The sequence below is a fragment of the Zalophus californianus genome, chromosome 2, assembly GCF_009762305.2.
Source record: "Zalophus californianus isolate mZalCal1 chromosome 2, mZalCal1.pri.v2, whole genome shotgun sequence".
NCBI lineage: Eukaryota > Metazoa > Chordata > Mammalia > Carnivora > Otariidae > Zalophus > Zalophus californianus.
In genome coordinates this window covers 188509475-188529084 of record NC_045596.1, presented here as the reverse complement: position 1 = coordinate 188529084, position 19610 = coordinate 188509475, and the positions used below count along the sequence as shown (strand labels likewise).

General features: G+C 40.1%; 1 pseudogene; it reads left to right on the top strand.

The window, feature by feature from the left end:
- Positions 1-5584: 5584 nt before the first annotated feature.
- On the top strand, positions 5585-6831 carry LOC113925371 (annotated as a pseudogene).
- Positions 6832-19610: the final 12779 nt, after the last annotated feature.

Genomic DNA, 19610 nt, shown 5'->3' with positions numbered 1-19610 from the left:
TAACCTTATGAATCCTGTCTCATTACTCTTCACCATTTGTATATAATTAAGGTTTTTTTTGTACACTAAAAAAAATGGTTCTCATGAAATAAAAATTGATAGATGTCCAGGGAAGCATTTCTAGGTGATCTTACCTGTGTGCACTGATAGTGGACCATACTTAATGAGGGAGTTCTCAGATACTCTCAGTAATCTGCAGTTGGGAAACCAATGGGGTAAAGTATGTGCACCTTCGGTCCTTGTTTTTCATTTCAAAATACTCAATGCAATCAAGATAACTAGGATATAGGCAAGATAAAGATCCTATTTTGAAAACATTTGTTCCTTTCCCGCCGTAATTCACATTCCCTAGCAGTCATTCTGGATAATATGACTTTAGGGCAGTCCATACCAGGGATAGCAAGGAAGTAAAAAGCCACTCATTCCAGCCTTGGTAGATTTTGAGGAGGAGAAGGGTAAAGAGGGGAAGCAGGCTTCTGAGACCTGTGGGTCCTGATCTCTAGCCTATAGCATGAACTTCGACTGGCAGTAATGTGGAGGTGGGAGTAAGAGTTTTCATTTAGTGAGCCTGCCTTGTTTATCCTGTCTGTAATCAAAGAATGCACCACTACTTGGAAGGGTCCAGGAGATCCGGAGAGGGCTTGATTAAGAAATACGGAAGGCATCAGGACCTTAAATCCAGAGCCACTTAGTTTTACCACACCAGGGGCATCATTCACATGGAATACAATGGGTGTCATTTGATACAGTGAATGATATCGCTTGGAGTTGTGGGACAAGGTGACCCTTTTTGGAATCCGTGAAATTGCTATATGAATAAACTTATTTTTAAAATCTTACTTTAAGGGGCGCTTGGGTGGCTCAGTTGGTTAAGTTTCTGCCTTTGGCTCACGTCATGATCTGGGGGTCCTGGGATGGAGCCCTGCCTCAGGAGTCCCTGCTCAGCGGGGAGTCTGCTTCTCCCTCTGCCTCTGCTCCCCCCACCTGCTCCTGCTCTCTTTCTCTTTCAAATAAAAAAAAAAAAAAATCTTTCATAAAAAAAATCTTACTTTAAAAAATAATTGGAAATGCTAGTGGTTCTATGAAGCATGGGTAACATATAAATTCTAACAAACTGTTCTTGGGAGTAGCATATGTTAAAAGTATTGACCACGCTGCGGGCACTATTTATACATACTTGGTCATGAGTTACTTTGCCCGACACATTCTTCTCTAGGAAGAATTATTTTAAGACAATAGCCTAAAATCAAATCGTATCAGGTGAAGCAAGGCTACTTGGGTTATGTTAAGGATTTTTTTCCCCCTCTATTCAAAAAGCTTGGGGGCAATTCAGGAATTAGGCAGATGAAGAATTATGTCAGCTCAGGTATGGAATAACACTGAGAGTCTGCTCTCTGTTCTCTCCTACAGACAGGTAATGTGCCTTAATTATCAGGTTTCCTTCTGCACGTTCGATGTAACCCCCCATCCCTCTCAGTTTTCCTTTGATCTGTTTCTTTGCTCCATTAATTCTCTCTTGGTCATTAGCTTTGCTGAGGTGAGCTAACATAAATGGAAGGTTTTAAGAATTTTACTTTCTAAAACCACGGAAGATAGTATGTACTTCAGAAGTTGGACATCCCATAAATTTCAGTGTGATGTTGGTTCTGGGAGAATAGTGAAAGAGAAAATTGCTGACCCCCCTTTTTTTTGAAGATTTTATTTATTTATTTGACAGAGAGAAACACAGCGAGAGAGGGAACACAAGCAAGGGGAGTGGGAGAGGGAGAAGCAGGCTTCCCGTGGAGCAGGGAGCCCGATGGGGGGCTCGATCCCAGGACCCTGGGATCATGACTTGAGCCGAAGGCAGACGCTTAACAACTGAGCCACCCAGGAACCCCGCTGACCCCTTTTGATCTCTGTCAGTTTAAAGCAGGAGGGGAAAGGCTGGTATATAGAAAATAATATAAGATCAGCTCAACCAACTCTGTTCCCATCCAATGGACCTATGAATTTTGTGTAAACTTCGGTGGCTTTTTAGAATTTAAAATTCTATCCCTTATTGTAAGGGAATCCATGCCATCATATATCAAAGCAAAGTTTCCCACTGAATCTTGACCTACCACTGACAAACCAAAATAACATAAACAACATATTGATTTTCTACTGCTGCTATAAAAAGTTACCACAATTATGATGGCTTAAACAATACAAATCTGTAGGTTAGAAGTCTAATGCAGTTCTCCAGGGGCTCAAATCAAGTTGTTGGCAGTTCTGTGTTCCCTTCTGGGGACTTTGAGGAAGAATCTGTTTGCTTGCTTTTTTTTTTTTTTTTTTAAAGATTTTATTTATTTATTTGAGAGAGAGAGAATGAGAGAGAGAGCATGAGAGGGGGGAGGGTCAGAGGGAGAAGCAGACTCCCTGCCGAGCAGGGAGCCCAATGCGGGACTCGATCCCGGGACTCCAGGATCATGACCTGAGCTGAAGGCAGTCGCTTAACCAACTGAGCCACCCAGGCGCCCCTGTTTGCTTGCTTTTTCCAGCTTCCATGGGCTGCTTATATTCCTTGCTCCTTACCCTCTTTCTCCATCTACAAAGCTAGAAATGATGGGTTGAGTCCTCAAATGGCATCACCTTGACCCTGCTTCTGCTGTCACATCTTTTTTGCTGCCCCTGACATCTCCACCTACTCTTCCACTCTTTCTGCCTCCCTTTCCCACTTAGAGGGACCCCTGTGATTACATTAGGTTCACATAGATAATCTCCCTATTTTAAGATCATCTGATGAGTTGATCATCTGTTCAACTTTATTAATTCCATTTGCAACCTTCATTCTCCTTGGCCATGTAATGTAACATATTCACAGGTTCCAAGGATTAGGACATGGTACCTGGGGGTCCATTATTCTGCCTACCTTATAGAGATTCGAATTCACCACCACCACCACTTATTTTAAGAATGTTGGCCTTCTAACTTCATAAATGACAAGTGTTGACGGCCTTTCTGCTGAGCAAGATGCAGAATGGAAAGTGGTATAGCTTAAAAATGAGCCCTGCAGTGCAGCTCAATAAATTGATGTAATTAAGATGGATATACCCATTTTAAATGATGTCTGATCACAAGTAGTTTCTCCGCCATTTAATCCTTACAGTCTGATAAGGGAGCCTCTCTCTCCTCCAAGTATCCTTAAATAAGAAGAACTTTCTCTTAAGGGTCAAATAACAGAAGTACAGTAATAGCTACAGTGGCAAACAAATTGTTGAGTTTTTCAAGACTTCTTTGGGGGCTAGTAGAATTGCATCTTTGTCATAATGAGGCTGGTGGGTGTGGTAAGAGCTACAAAATAAGTGCTCCGTGCCTTAACTTCCTTTACTTATTGCCTGACTGATCTCACTAATGTCAAATGTCAACTTCTCATTGTTGAGCAAGATACATCTTATTTTTTAAAAAGATTTACTTATTTATTTTAGAGAGAGAGGGAGTGAGAGAGAGAGAGAGAGAGCAGGGGGAGGGGCAGGGGGAGAAGGAGACAAGTGGATTCCCTGCTGAGTGGGGAGCCCAACGTGGAGCTCGATCCCAGGATCCTGGGATCATGAATCCTGGGATCATAACCTGAATGGAAATCAAAAGTCAGATGCTTAACCAACTGAGCTACCAGGTGCCCCCCATCTTAATTTTTTTTTAAAGATTTTATTTATTTATTTGAGAGAGAGAGAGAGTGAGAGAGAGAGAGCCCAAGAAGGGGTAGGGTCAGAGGGAGAAGCAGACTCCCTGCTAAGCAGGGAGCCCGATGCCGGACTCGATCCCGGGACTCGATTCCGGGACTCCGGGATCATGACCTGAGCCAAAGGCAGTCTCTTAACCAACTGAGCCACCCAGGTGCCCCCTTAATTTTTTTTTAATATTTTATTTTCAAGTAATCTCTACACCCAACGTGAGCCTCGAACTCACAACTCTGAGGTCAAGCGTCGCAAACTTCACTGATTCCAGCCAAATGCCCCAGATACATCGTAACATTTATATCTGAACAACTAGCCAAAGGGCATATATAATTATTAAAATACATGATTGGACATTCTTTATAGCCATAATGGTTAAATACATCCTAGGCATTTGAAAAATCACATTGGCTGACTTTAAATATCTAATAGTTCATTGCAAGTATCCTAAAGAGGTGAAAGGAAGTGTTCATGAGGAACATGGTAGCACAGGTTTTGCTCCAGATAATATGTATACTTCTAAAATCAGAGTTATGTTTTTTTTTTAACAGCAAATTTACAAAACACAAATTCTGTGTGCTTCAAAGAAAAAGTATCTTTATTTGGAAAGAATATCTGTATTTCATTAGTCTACCGCCTTCAAAGCATTTTTAGGCCGCCTCTTTTGGAATTGCCTTTTGTTCCAGAAGCATATTCTTTGGAATTGCCTCAGTGATTCAGTGGTAGAAAATATTTGTATTTTGTGGATTGATTTGATTTTTACTTTTCCTTGAGTTTAGGGTACAAAATGCACTTATCAGATGGGGCCTCAAACTAACTCATCATTTTGATGACTCACAAGTCCCCACTTAAGGGCTCTTGTTGTCATTTGTCAACTGGCTTAACACCAAAGTTGTCCCATCTTACCATTTCTTGAGTGCCTCTATCGGTTAGAGTTCTTTTGTTTCAAGCTACAGAAGTTAACTCTAAAATGGCAAAACAAAAATTACTGAAAGGTCACTCACTGAAACAAAGGACAAGTTAAATCACCAAGAATGTAGGCAGCAGATACCTACAAGAGACTCATTTTAGACCTAAAGATAACTGTTGATTGAAAGTGAGGGGATGGAGGGGCGCCTGGGTGGCTCAGTCAGTTAAGCATCTGCCCTTGGCTTAGGTCATGATCCCAGAGATCGAGTCCTACATTGGGCTCCTTGCTCAGCAGGGAGCCTGCTTCTCCTTCTGTCTGCTGCTCCCCCTGCTTGTGCTTGCTCTCTGACAAATAAGTAAATAAAATCTAAAAAAAAGGGGGGGGATGGAGAAACATCTATCATGCAATGGATGTCAAAAGAAAGCCGGAGTAGTAATACTTATTTCAGACAAAATAGACTTTAAAACAAAAACTAACAAAAGACAGAGAAGGACACTATATAATAATAAAGGGGATAATGCAACAAGAAGATATAACAATTGTAAATACTTATGCACCCAATATGGGAGCACCCAAATACATAAAACAATAACAAACATAAAGGAACTAATCGATAGGGGACTTTATTTTTTTTCCCCACTTACATCAGTGGACAGATCATCTTAATAGAACATCAGCCAGGAAACAATGACGTTGAGTGACACACTGGAACAGATGATTTAACGTATATTCAGAACATTGCATCGTAAAACATCAAAATACACATTCTTTTGAAGTACACATGGAACATTCTCCAGAATAGATCACATATTAGGCCACAAAACAAGTCTCAACAAATTCAGAAACATCAAAGTCATACCATGCATCTTTTCAGACCACGAGGCTATGAAACTAGTAGTCAGCCACCAGAAAAAATCTGGAAAAACCACAAATACATGAAGGTTAATAACATGCTTCTACACAGTGAATGGGTCAACCAGGAAATAAAAGGAAAAATAAATAGTCCCAGGACCTGCGAGCATGCCCCGCCAGGCCATGCTCTCCCTCTGCCTTCTGCTGGCCACCATCCTGGACCCCCAGCTGCAGCAGCAGCTCCAGTTCTCGCTCCTTAAGGGTCTCAGCCTGGAGGACAAGGAGAACACGCCCCACCCCCCTGCCCTCAGTGGACCGGTGTGCTGGCCAGCAAGACCACCAGGACGATCTTCCAGGAGCCCCCAGAGCCAAAAACTAAGGTACTTGCCCCCAGCGTGGAGGATGAGCCCCTACTGACAGAAAACCCTCTTCGCTTTCTCATCTTTCCTACGGAGTATCATGATCTTTGGCAGATGTGTAAGAAAGCTGAGGCTTCTTTTTGGACAGCTAAAGAGGTGAATCTTTCCAAGGACATTCAGCACTGGGAATCCCTGAAGCCTGAGGAGAGAGATTTTATACCCCACGTTCATGTTCTGGCTTTCTTTGTGGCAAGTGTTGGCATAGTAGATGAAAACTTGGTGGAGTGGTGTGGCCAAGAAGTTCAGATGACAGAAGCCTGCTGTTTCTATGGCTTCCAAATTGCCATGGAAAACATCCATTCTGAGATATGTAGTCTCCTCACTGACACTTATATAAGATTCCAAAGAGAGGGAATTTCTCTTCAACACCATCGAGACAATGCCTTGTGAAAGGAAGAAGGCAGATTGGGCCTTGCGTTGGGTTGGGGACAAAGAGGCTACCTACAGGGAATGGGTTGTGGACTTTGCTGCCACGGAAGGACTTTCCTTTTTTGGTTCTTCTGCGTCGATATACTGGCTCAAGAAATGCAGCCTGATGCCTGGCCTCATTGTTTTCCAATGAGCTTATTAGCAGACATGAGGGTTTACACCGTGACTTTGCCTGCCTGACGTTCAAACACCTGGTCCATAAACCTTCAGAGCAGAGAGTGAAGGAAATAATTATCAAAGCCGTTAGGATAGACCAGGAGTTCCTCCCAGGTGCCTTCCCCTGAAGCTCATTGGGATGAATTGCATGTTAATAAGGCAGTATATTGAATTCATGGCAGACTGACTTAGGCAGGAACTAGGTTTTAGCAAGGTTTCCAGAGTAGAAAATCCATTTGACCTTATGAAGAATATTTCACTGGAAGGGAAGACTAACTTCTTTGAGAACAGAGGAGGCAAGTATCAGAGGATAGGAGTGATGTCAAGTCCAACAAAGAATTCTTTTACCTTGGATACTCACTTATAAGTGAATGAAGATGTGCTCTTATTTTGCTGATTTTTTCCCCTCTTTCTCATAAAAAAATAAATCAGCTACTTGAAGTGTATCAAACCAGATACACCATGAAATATCCATAATGTTCATTAATAATATTGTTAAAACTGTGTAGCACCTCATAAGCAAGCCCGTTGATTAGTGATGCTAGTTGTCTCACCCAGAAAGAAGCAGAGACAAAAGCTACTCAGATTCTTAGGAAAGATCTTGGCCGTGTTTGGCTTTCACAGGCAGGATGGCTGTCCATGAGTTCACCGTGGCTCTTAGTGGCAGTCAAGGCTCAAAGTGTGGGGATTCTAGGGTGAGTCTGATCCAGCAGGATTAATCAGTCAGTTACTCCAAGGCTTTTGGAAGGTGTCCCCGTTGGTGCTTCAAAGCAGATTTTAAAGTTTACTTACTGATTTGTATATAAAACTGGCACTTTACCCACAAATAAACATAGTTCAAATAAACAAACGTACTATCGCAACAAAGGCCTGATTTAACCTAATTTGGTTTCTAGCCCAAATGCAAAGCCTTCTACTGACCACTAATGGGAGCAAGTCTGGAATTTACTAGGTGACCAAAGTCCATCAAACCTGTGCAGATGAAACACATTATCTCTATTCTTTATTTTCTAGAATGAATGGATGTGCTCTTTAATCAACTTTAGAGTCAGTCCTGCACATCTCGAGGTATTAGCCAGTTGGTGCCACAAACAGGACAGGTTGTGGTTTGTATTTTGGAGGCCATGCCATCAAGTGTTGTGGAATGAAAGCGAGGGGAAAGGAGCTTCTAACTTAAATCACTGGAGCTTGAAGTGTGATGCAGGCTGACTGCTGGTCACCTGGGGGTGTGCAGGGGGCAGCATCCTCTTATTTCCCAAATCGGTATTTCCCCCAATTTCAAGCTCTTACTGAAGATCCTTAGACCCTTAGTTATAGGATCTGAGATGATATTGTAAATTGATTTTCCAATCATCCTTGCATGAAATGCCCCACTGAGGATCTTGCTCCAGGTAAGTGGCACCACCAGGACTGAAGTAGGCTCCCCGAAAATTTGAGCATTTATTCCAGTTTGGTTGAATTTGTAAGTCAATACTGTTGACCGAATCCATTTATATTTACTACATGTTTTTTAAATTAGAAAAAATAATTTTTCTGTGTAGGTCCTTTTATATCTGTGGTTCATATTTTGAAATAATTGCCCAGTTTAGTGTGGTTCATGATTGAAGCAGATAGAGTTCAGTGCAGTTACTGCCAGCATCTGCCCCAATCTGAGCATCACCTTGTTGGATTCTTGACCTTCAGGAGAAAACTCTAGTTGCATGAGCTGTATAAATACATGCTCTATTCACATCATAATTTTAGAATGAGGTATAAAATAATATACTTAATAGGGGTGGTTTGAATCGACCTGCCTTTGTGTTCCCCCGCCTTCTCCCTGCCTACCCTCCAACAAAAACTCAGCCAAGATGTTACATGGAAGGTGGTAGATGATACGCACTGACCCTTTGGCTGTATTTGTTAACCTGCTGTATTGTGTTGGCTGATCACTGGCCTGTTCTATCATCAGTTTTCTTCATTTATTGTATAAGTTGTCAAATAGTCGATTTAAAAATTTCTGTAATGGGGCTTTCTATCTTTTAAATGATTGTTACCTAAAGTCAGTCCAGATTATGTGGTTCTTACACTTGCACATCACAAAAGTTAATAAATGTTTTTGCCTCATGAAAGAAAAGAAATAAGAAATAAGTACATGGAAACAAATGAAAATGAAAACACAAGGGTCCTAAACCTCTGAGATGTAGCAAAGTCGGTCCTGAGAGAGAAGTATATAGCAATATAGGCCTTCCTCAAGAAGCAAGAAATACCTTAAACAACCTAAACTTACACCTAAAGGAGTTAGAAAAAGAACAACAAACAAAATCTAAAACCAGCAAAAGGAAGGAAATAATAAAGATTAGAGCAGATATAAATGATATACAAACTAAAAAAAACCAAAACAAAACACACAATAGAACAGACCAATGAAACCAGGACCTGGTTCTCTGAAAAAAAAAATCACTAAAGTTGATAAAGCTCTAGCCAGATTTATCAAGAAAAAAAGAGGACTCAAATAAAATTTCAAATGAGAGAGGAGAAATAACAACCAACACCACAGAAATACAATCATAAGAGAATATTACAGGGTTGCCTGGCTAGCTCAGTCAGTGGAGTGTGCAACTCTCGACCTTGGGGTTGTGCATTCGAGCCCCATGTTGGGTGTAGAGATTACTTAAAAGTAAAATATATATATATTTTAAAGATTTTATTTATTCATTTGACAGAGACACAGCGAGAGAGGGAACACAAGCAGGGGGAGTGGGAGAGGGAGAAGCAGGCTTCCCGCTGAGCAGGGAGCCTGATGCAAGGCCCAATCCCAGGACCCTGGAATCATGACCCGAGCCGAAGGCAGACGCCTAAAGACTGAGCCACCCAGGCGCCCCTAAAAGTAAAATATTTAAAAAATGAATATTATGAAAAACTATATGCCAACAAATGGGACAACCTAGAAGAAATGGACAAATTCCTAGAAACATATAAACTACCAAAACTGAAACAGGAAGAAATAGAAAATCTGAACAGACTGATAACCAGCAAAGAAATTGAGTCAGTAACCAAAAAACTCCCAACAAACAAAAGTCCAGGACCAGATGGCTTTATAGGCAAATTCAACCAAACACTTAAAGAATTAATACCTATTCTTCCTAAACTATTCCAAAATACAGAAAAGGAAGGAAAACTTCCAAATTCATTCTATGAAGCCAACATTACCCTGCTACCAAAACCAGATAAAGACATCACTAAGAGAACTACAGGCTAATATTCCTGATGAACATAGATACAAAAATTCTCAACAAAATACTAGCAAGCCAAATTCAATGATACATTACAAAAATCATTCACTATGGGCAACCCTTTTGGGTCCCCTCCCTCTTTGGGAGCTTTGTACTATAGCTCAACAACTTTACTATTGTTCAAAAAACTTTGCTTTGCTGCCCACCAAAAAAATAAAAACAAAAGCAAAAAAACCCCAAGAATCATTCACCACAATTAAGTGGAATTTATTCCTGGGATGCAAGTGTGGTTCAATATTCACAAATCAATGTGATATATTGCTTCAATAAGACAAAGGATAAGAACCATACAATCATTTCAAGAGATGCAGAAAAAGTGCAACATCCATTCATGATAAAAACCCTCAACAAAGTAGGTTTAGTGGGAACATACCTCAACATAATAAAGGCCATATTGAAAAACCCACCGCTATCATCATTCTTAATGGGGGAATACTGAGAACTTTCCCCCTAAGATCGGGAACAAGACAAGGATGCCCACTCTTACCACATTTATTCAACATAGTACTGGAAGCCCCAGCCACAGCAGTCACAACAAAAAGAAATAAAAGACATCCAAATAGGTAAGGAAGAAGTAAAACTTTCACTGTTTGCAGATGACACGATACTATATATAGAAAATCCAAAACTCCACCAAAAAACTGCTAGAACGGATAAACAAATTCAGTAAAGTCACAGGATACAAAATCAATGTACAGAAATCTGCATTTCTATACAGCAATAATGAAGCAGCAGAAAGAAATATTAACAATCCCATTTACAATTGTACCCAAAATAATAAGATACTTAGGAATAAACCTAACCAAAGAGGTCAAAGACCTCTACTCTGAAAACTATAAAACACTGATGAAAAAAATTGAAGATGACACAAAGTAATGGAAAGACATTCCATGCTCATGGATTGGAAGAACAAATATTGTTAAAAGTCTATACTAACCAAAGCAATCCCTACACATTAATTCAATCCCTATCAAAATATCAACAGCATTTTTTACAGAACTAAAACAAACAATCCTAAGATTTGTATGGAACCACAAAATACCTCAAATAGCCAAGGCAAACTTGAAAAGGAAAAGCAAACCTGGAGGCATCACAATTCTGGACTTTAAGTTGTATTACAAAGCTGTAGTCATCAAAACAGTATGGTGCTGGCACAAAAATAGACACATAGATCAATAGAACAGAACAGAAAATCCAGAAATAAACACACAATTATGTGGCCAATTAATCTTTGATAAAGCAGGAAAGAATATGCAATGGGAAAAGGACGGTGTCTTCAACAAATGGTGTAGGGAAAATTGGAGAGCTATAGCAAATGAATGAAACTGGACCACTTTCTTACACCAGACACAAAGATAAACTCAAAATGGATTAAAGATCTAAATGTGAGACCTGAAATCATAAAAATCCTAGAAGAGAACACAGGCAGTAACTTCTTTGACATTGGCCATAACAACTTCTTTCTAGATATGCCTCCTGAGGCAAGGGAAATGAAAGCAAAAATAAACTACTGGGTCTTTGTCAAGATAAAAAGCTTCTGCACAGCAAAGGAAACAATCAACAAAACTAAAAGGCAACCTATGGAATGAGAGAAGATATTTGCAAATGACATATCTGATAAAGGGTTAGAATCAAAAATATATAAAGAAGTTATAAAACTTAATACCCCAAACCCAAAACATCCAATTAAAAAATGGGCAGAAGACATGAACAGGCATTTCTCCAAAGAAGACATACCGACGGCCAACAGACATATGAAAAGATGCTCATCATCACTTATCGTCAGGGAAGTGCAAATCAAAACTACAATGAAATAGCACCTCCCACATGTCAGAATGGCCCAAATCAAAATAGCACCAGAAACAACAAGTGTTGGTGAGGATGTGGAGAAAAAGGAACCCTTGCGCACCGCACTGTTGGTGGGAGTGCAAACTGGTGCAGCCACTGTGGAAAACAGTATGGCGCTTCATCAAGAAGTTAAAAATAGAGTGGCGCCAGGGTGGCTCAGTTGGTTGAGGGTCCAACTCTTGGTTTTGGCTCAGGTGATGATCTCGGGGTTGTGGGATCAGCCCTGAATCAGCGGGGAGTCTGCTTGGGGATTATCTCCTTCTGCCCCTCCCCTCACTCATGTGCTCTTGCACATGCATCCTCTCTCTAGGATAAATAAATATATTTTTTAAAAAGTTAAAAATAGAACTACCTTATGATTGCACTGCTGGGTTTACCCAAAGAATACATGGACACTAATTCAAAGGATACATGCACCCCTATGTTTATAGCAGGATCATTTACCATAGCCAAGATACAGAAGCAGCCCAAGTGTCCATCAGTAGTAGATGAATGGATAAAGAAAATGTGGTATAAATGTATGTGTGTGTGTGTGTGTGTGTGTGTGTATATAATAATATATATAATAATATTCCACACAATGGAATATTATTCAGTCATAAAGAGAATGAAATCTCCCCATTTGCAATGACATGGATGGAGCTAGAGGGTATTATGCCATGTGAAATAAGTCCATCAGAGAAAGACAAAATACCATATGATTTCACTCATATGTGGAATTTAAGAAACAAAACAAACAAGCAAAGGGAAAAAAAGAAAGAGAGAGAGACAAATCAAGAAACAGTCTTTTGGGTTCCTTGCTGGCTCAATTGGTAGAGTATGGGACTCTTGATCTCAGGGTCATGAGTTCGAGCTCCCACATTGGGTGTGGATCCTACTTACAAAAAGAAAAGAAAAGAAACAGTCTCTTAATTACAGAGAACAAACTGCTGGTTACCAGAGAGAAGGTGGGTGGGGGATGGGTGAAATAGGTGATGGGAATTAAGGAGCGCACTTGTCATAATGAGCACAGGGTGATACATGGAAGTGTTAAATCACTATATTGTACACCTGAAACTGATATAACACTGTATGTTAACTAACTGGAATTAAAATAAAAACTTAAAAAAAACCCCACTATGCTGGGGAAAAAAAAGAATCTAAGCAGGGGAGACAATTTCTCTTTTTTTTTTTTTTTTTAAAGTAAACTCTACCCCTGGGCAGGGGGCAGGGGAGGAGGGGGTGTGGGGGGGTCTTGAACTCACAACCACGATATCAAGAGTCACATGTTCCACCAGCTGAGTCAGCCAGATGCCCCAGAGACAGATAATTTCATCAAGGTACTGTCATCAAAACAATTCAGTTCCAACCATTCTATGTTCTGTAATTTAACTTAAGCTTCAGGTTCTCAAGAAAGAGAATCTAAGTTGCTAAGCTTAAGTTACATGTCTGTCTCATGGGGTGGGGGTGGGGGTTCAGGAATAATTTATTGACCAATGTTAATAGTAAACTTGGCTCCATGAAGGCCCAGACACAGATACCACCGGGATAAATTACTTTTTTAAAGGATATAGAATGAAGTTAGCACAGTCAGGATACTCTGCAGAAAGATCAACAATATTCTCCAAAGACAAAGAGAAGTCGAAACTTCTGGATCCAGATCCTCAAAAGATAATGTTTTGAGTTGGCAAGGGTCACATCAGACCTTCTGAAAACTCAACTTCATCCCTCGGGCCCATATTTATGTGGCAGAAGCTAGACGTCTGAGAGAGAGCCTGTCTAATATGTTGAAGGCTGTCATATCCAAACCAAACACACCCCATGGTAGGGTTATGTTCTGCATACTGTGATTTCTAGAGCTCAATATATAGTACTTTAGGCCTGGAAAACTTCATCTATTGCTCTTAACTTTCCCAAGATAACATGCGTTAAGCCAAGAACATACTTGAATTCAATGCTGTAGGACTAGAACAAAGTCAATTACTTATGCATCCCCAGGGCTATAGCTCATGGACCAGCTGGAGAGGCTATCCTGGGCCAGGCCCCTTGACTGACATCCCCTTGAGACCATATGGCTGGGTGTGGGAGCACAGAGGGGTGGGGCAGTGGTGGTGGCAGGGGAGGACAGTTCCCCCAAGCTCTCTTTGCCTCAGGCATCATTCTCCAGAGGGATTTTTTTAATTTAATTTTATTATTGTTATGTTAGTCACCATACATTACATCATTAGTTTTTGATGTAGTGTTCCATGATTCATTGTTTGTGTATAACACCCAGTGTTCCATGCAATACACGCCCTCCTTAATACCCATCACCAGGCTAACCCATCCCCATCCTTCTCCCCTCTAAAACCCTCAGTTTGTTTCTTGGAGTCCATAGTCTCTCATGGTTTGTCTCCCCCTCCAATTCCCACCCCCCTTCATTTTTCCTTTCCTTCTCCTAATGTCCTCCATGCTATTCCTTATGTTCCACAAATAAGTGAAACCATACGATAAACAAGCAAGACTTTCTCTGCTTGACTTATTTCACTTAGCATAATCTCCTCCAGTCCCATCCATGTTGATGCAAAAGTTGGGTATTCATCCTTTCTGATGGCTGAGTAATACTCCACTGTATATATGGACACATCTTCTTTATCCATTTGTCTGTTGAAGGGCATCTCAGCTCTTTCCACAGTTTGGCTATTGTGGACATTGCTGCTATGAACATTGGGGTGCATATGGCCTTTCTTTTCCAGAGGGATGTTTTAACTACAAAAAGGGAAAGATGTGTAGGCCAAAATAGAGGTCCTGTAGAGTGACTTATGTGAATAATTAGTTGTTGGGACCTCCAACAAGTTCTTCCCATGCTCCACTCTACAAGAAGCTAGTCATTAACCCAGCTACCCAGGTCCTGGAGCACACTCTCTCCTCATTCTGAGTCTTTTTTCTCTGAAAGTACCCCAAGCAATCATGCCCTAGAAGGAAAAATAGGCAAGGGATTCACCTCAGAAACTCCCCCCTAAAACTGATCAGAATCGGGTGGTGCAAGAGCTTTCCCACAGTGGATTTCCCTCACTCTGGTTACTGTGGTTTCCTTTCTCCTGGATTTCAAGCTACTATTGCAGTCAACTGAAGCAGCTCTTTGTTGCTACCCTCATTTTTTGGACATCATTGTCTTCCCAAAGAAGCTGTTCTCCCTAAAATAATCTCCAATGTTTCATTCCATTCCAACAGTTAAGAGGTGGCAACCACAGACACAGTACCTGCTCTTAAATCTGATATCATCTGTAAAAAGAACAAATTATTCAATCTTCTCTGTTTTATCAGTAAAAAGTACTTGTGATGGAACTTACAACCAAAGGATAACCCACTAATGAAAAGTGCTGCTTCCTCAGGAGAGAAGAGCACCAGCCCCCCATAGGATTACACTGTTTCAGGTAAAGTCCACCTCAAGAGAGTCTGATAGCAGCCTAGCTCTCTAGTGTTTTCTACCTTCCATGAGAAAGTCTTTGTATTGGACACAACACCCTGTCTTCAGGAGCTGGTGAGAATACTTAGCAGGCAACTCTTGAATGTTAATGAGGCACATGACCTGTAGCACATCTAAGCACAACTAAGCACAGGGTTACTCATTTCTTTAGCACTCATCCTAACATCAGGCATACTCACCCATGGCATCCAAAATACTTAATCTTCCTCAGAGGTGATTTTTGTACCTAAAACCTAGCAGCCTGAGGAACCCTGAGGTATACAGCAGGTGTATTAGACCCTATGGGTCACATTATGAGCCAACAAAGGTCAATCTAAGACACTTCTACAAATAAGTTAAGAAATCCAGCACCATAAATAATAATGTTTTGTATTTAAAAATGAAAATACTGTAAAGCAATGAAAAAGGAAAGCCCACAATTGTAAATTTGTTAATTGGGAAAGAATTCACAAAGAAGAGCTATAGAGCAGTATGGCCCAAGAGTAGGACAGATGGAATAAGAATAAAGTCTTCCAAGGTAAAAATTTAAATGAAATTGGCACTTAAATTAATGTGTATAATTTGGGAACAAATATGAGTTATACATCATGTGTTTATAAGATTTTGTTATAATACGGACCAATTTCCAGAGTTTGAAGTTGGTGGTATAGAGTTGGCATGTTGCTCTTATTTTCCAGGAAATAATCCAAAAGCATAAGAGAAAATGAGCAAAAAATAAAAATGTGTGTGTCTGAGAGAGAGGGAGAGAGAAATTAAGAGACAGCAGGAATGCCAGATCACAAAATAGTAGAGGGACTGTGAAAAGCAGTGGGGATCAATCAGCTATGAGCATGGAAGGATATAGAGAGAAAATGCAACTGCAGGGTCGTAAAGCCAGCAAACTATACTTATCAAAGTGAGGGAGGCACCATGAAGCACAAAACTTAAATCCTTTGTTTGCAATAGTGGGAACAGGGGTACGTGCACTGATGATATAAGTTCTCATGGAGGAAGCGGTCTATCTCTGTAGAAACAGGAGAAAAGAGATTTGGCATTATGAAAAAAAACCCACCCAAACCTACAAACAAAACTGTAGGTCACAAGAAAAATCCCAGCCGGGCAGGAACATGGTTTGGGTTCCTCCCCCCAACATAATGTCCTACGAATAGCTGGTCCAGGAGTAATTTGCCTGTTTCAGAGATGAGTAAGTAAAAAAAAAAAAAAGAAAGAAAGAAAGAAAGAAACCATACAGGATCTATAAAGCATATGTCAAGAAAAAAAATTAAAAAGGTGAAGAGGATAAACATTAAAAAAAAAAGTGGTAGTCATCAACCACAAAAGAAAAATGTTTCCATAGAATGGCTGAATTGCATTACTTCATGAATTAAAAGCAACAACTTTAAAAAGCAATCAGTCCTTTGAAGCAAGAGCTCAAAGCAGAGATGCAATAACTCAGGGAAGAAAGAATGAGGAACAGGAATACATAAGACATAAGCTGGCAGAACTCAGGGAACAAGTAGAAGAAAAAAGTATAGCCATCATATCAGAATGAAAGCAATATACCAACATATATATTCCTATTGGTTCTCTCCCTCTATATCCTATTTGTTCTGCTTCTCTGGAGAACCTTGACTAATACAAGTGTATATATAATAGTAGGGAACTAATAAATACTGTCTAAAGAAGTGAGAGATTAAGAGCATACTATAAAGTTATAAGGGTAAACTCTGGGGTAAAAAGCCCCAAATCTTGCTACCTATTAAAAGAAACACATTCAGGGCACCTGAGTGGCTCAGCTGGTTAAGCGTCTGCTTTTGGCTCAGGTCATGATCCCAGGGTCCTGGGATCGAGTCCCGCATCGGGCTCCCTGCTGCTCCCCCTGCCTGTGCTCTCTGTCAAATAAATAAAATCTTAAAACACACACACACACACACACACACAAAACATAGAAAATAGATCATACACATCATCTTGAAAGAGACAGAAAAATAGAAAGCACAAAATAAATAGAACAGAACCAACACCAAATATATCTTATCAAAAAATGTAAATGAATAAATTTACCCTTTTCAAGCAAAACTGAGAGAAGCACAGGGAGAACAAACACAGCTGCTGGTCCAGGAGCACAGAGATTAGAGAGCATAAAAGTGGGTGGAAGGAAATGAAAACAAAGTGTTAGAAAAGGCTAGAGAGAGAATGATAGATGGGAAGAACAGAGAAAGGAGATTCACCGTAAGCGTAACTGCAGTGCCCAAAAATGAAAGTTCAAATAGTTGAACAGGATAAATAACAATTCAAGAGAATATTTTTTTTAAGATTTTATTTATTTATTCATGAAAGACAGAGAGAGAGAGAGAGAGAGGCAGAGGGAGAAGCAGGCTCCCAAGAAGCAGGGAGCCTGATGCGGGACTCGATCCCAGGACCCTGGGATCATGACCTGAGCCGAAGGCAGATGCTTAACCATCTGAGCCACCCAGGTGCCCCAATTCAAGAGAATATTTTTGAGATAAAGAAAGCTGGAATCGACAAGTCAAAAGAGTACACTGCATTCCAGGAAAAACTGATCCCTAATACTAAATATTTAGATATATCCTAGTAAACTTACTGGACTTGAAAGGTTTAAAAAAGAATCCTCTGGCTGTCCAACCAAAAAGATTAAGTCATTTATAAGAAAAAACTCAGAGGGACCTCAGACTTCTTCACAGCAGCAGTCGGCACTAGAAGACATTAAGAAGGAAAGGTGACCTTGGGGGACCAGGGTGGCCAAAGTTGGTTAAGCCTCTGACCCTTGATTTTGGCTCAGGTCATTATCTCAGGGTTGTGAGATCAGGCCCTGCATTGGACTCTGCTCTGGACATGGTGCCTGTTTAAGATTCTCTCTCTTCCTCTCCTTCTGCCCCTCCATCCCCTCTCTCACCCCCCTCCCTCTCTAAAAATAAATTAAAATAAAATAAGAAGGAAACAGATTCTGACATAAAAGAAAAAGACAATCTTTAACATTCAAGAACTCAAGGAATATTGTCCCTAGGAGCCCTTCATAAGTAACATACTAGGGGAAAATTTAACCAGGAAGAGATAATCCGGAAAACTAGGGCATAGGGTTGGCAGTGATCATTGACTCTATTTAACAGTATAATAAAGATTAAAGCAAACTTGAAGATTAAAGTGATAGAAAAGAAAGTAAATATTGTATTGTTTGATAACACAGAAATGATACAATTAATAAAAGTTGGGGCAGAAGCTGAGTAAGAAGGTAGGTGGTAATAAGTATACAAATTTCCTCATCTTTAATAGGTGGGATCAAAGGTCGCCAAAGTTGGCAAATCAAATAATGTTTTTCCCCCCCAAGTGTTCAAGGGTAAACAGTGAGAAAGATACTCAGTGAAATTTGAGAATGGTATACATACTCAACAATCAACTAAATTTGGGAATAGGACATAAAGTAGTGTGATGGTTAATTTTATGTGTTAACTTTCCTGGGCCATGGGGTGGCCAGATACTTGGTTAAACATTGTTCTGGATGGGGTGTTAGGGTGGCTCAATCAACTGAGCATCTAACTCTTGATTTCGGCTCAGGTCATGATCTCAGGGTTGTGAGATGGAGCCCTGAGTTGGGCCCTGCGCTGGGCGTGGAGCCTGCTGAAGATTCTCTCCCTCTCCCTCTGCCCCTCCCTAGGCCCCCCCCCCCCAAAAAAAACAAAAAACACTGTCTTGGTCATCTCTGTGAGGGTGTTTCTGGATGAGAATAATATCTGAATTGGTAGACTGAGAAAACAGATGGTTCTCCCCACTGTGGGTGGGCTTCATCCAATCTACTGAAAACCTGAATAGAACAAAAAGTTAGAGGAAGAGAGAATTTGCTGTTTTTGCCTGACTGTCTTGGAGCTAGGACATCAGTCTTTTGCCTTTAGAATCAGACTTGGATTGGGGCATATACCACTGACTCTCCTGTTTCTCAGATCTTCAGACTAAGGATTAGAACCGTACCAGGAGCTCTCCTGGCTTTTTGGTTTGCTGACTGCAGATCTGGGGCTTCTCAGCCTCCAAAAACATGTGAGCCAATTCCTTACAATAAATTTCTTTATTATATATATGTGTGTGTGTGTGTGTGTATATATATATATATATTCCTATTGGTTCTCTCCCTCTATATCCTATTTGTTCTGCTTCTCTGGAGAACCTTGACTACTACAAATGTATATATAATAGTAAGGAACTAATAAATACTGTCTAAAGAAGTAATAGATTAAGAGCATTCTGTAAAGTTATAAGGGTTAACTCTGGGAAAAAAACCCAAATCTTGCTACCTATTAGAAGAAACACATACATACAAAACATAGAAAACAGATCATATGCATCATCTTGAAAGAGATAGAAAAAGAGAAAGCACAAAATAAATAGAACAGAACCAACACCAAATATATCTTATAAAAGAATGTAAATGAATAAATTTACCCTTTTAAAGAAAACAGTTTTCATACTGAATCACAAAGCAAAATATAACTCTGCGCAGCATTTAGGAGACATGACTAAAACAAAATTATGCAGAAAGTTTGAAAATAAAGGGATAAGCAAAAATATATCAATAAAAGCAAAAAA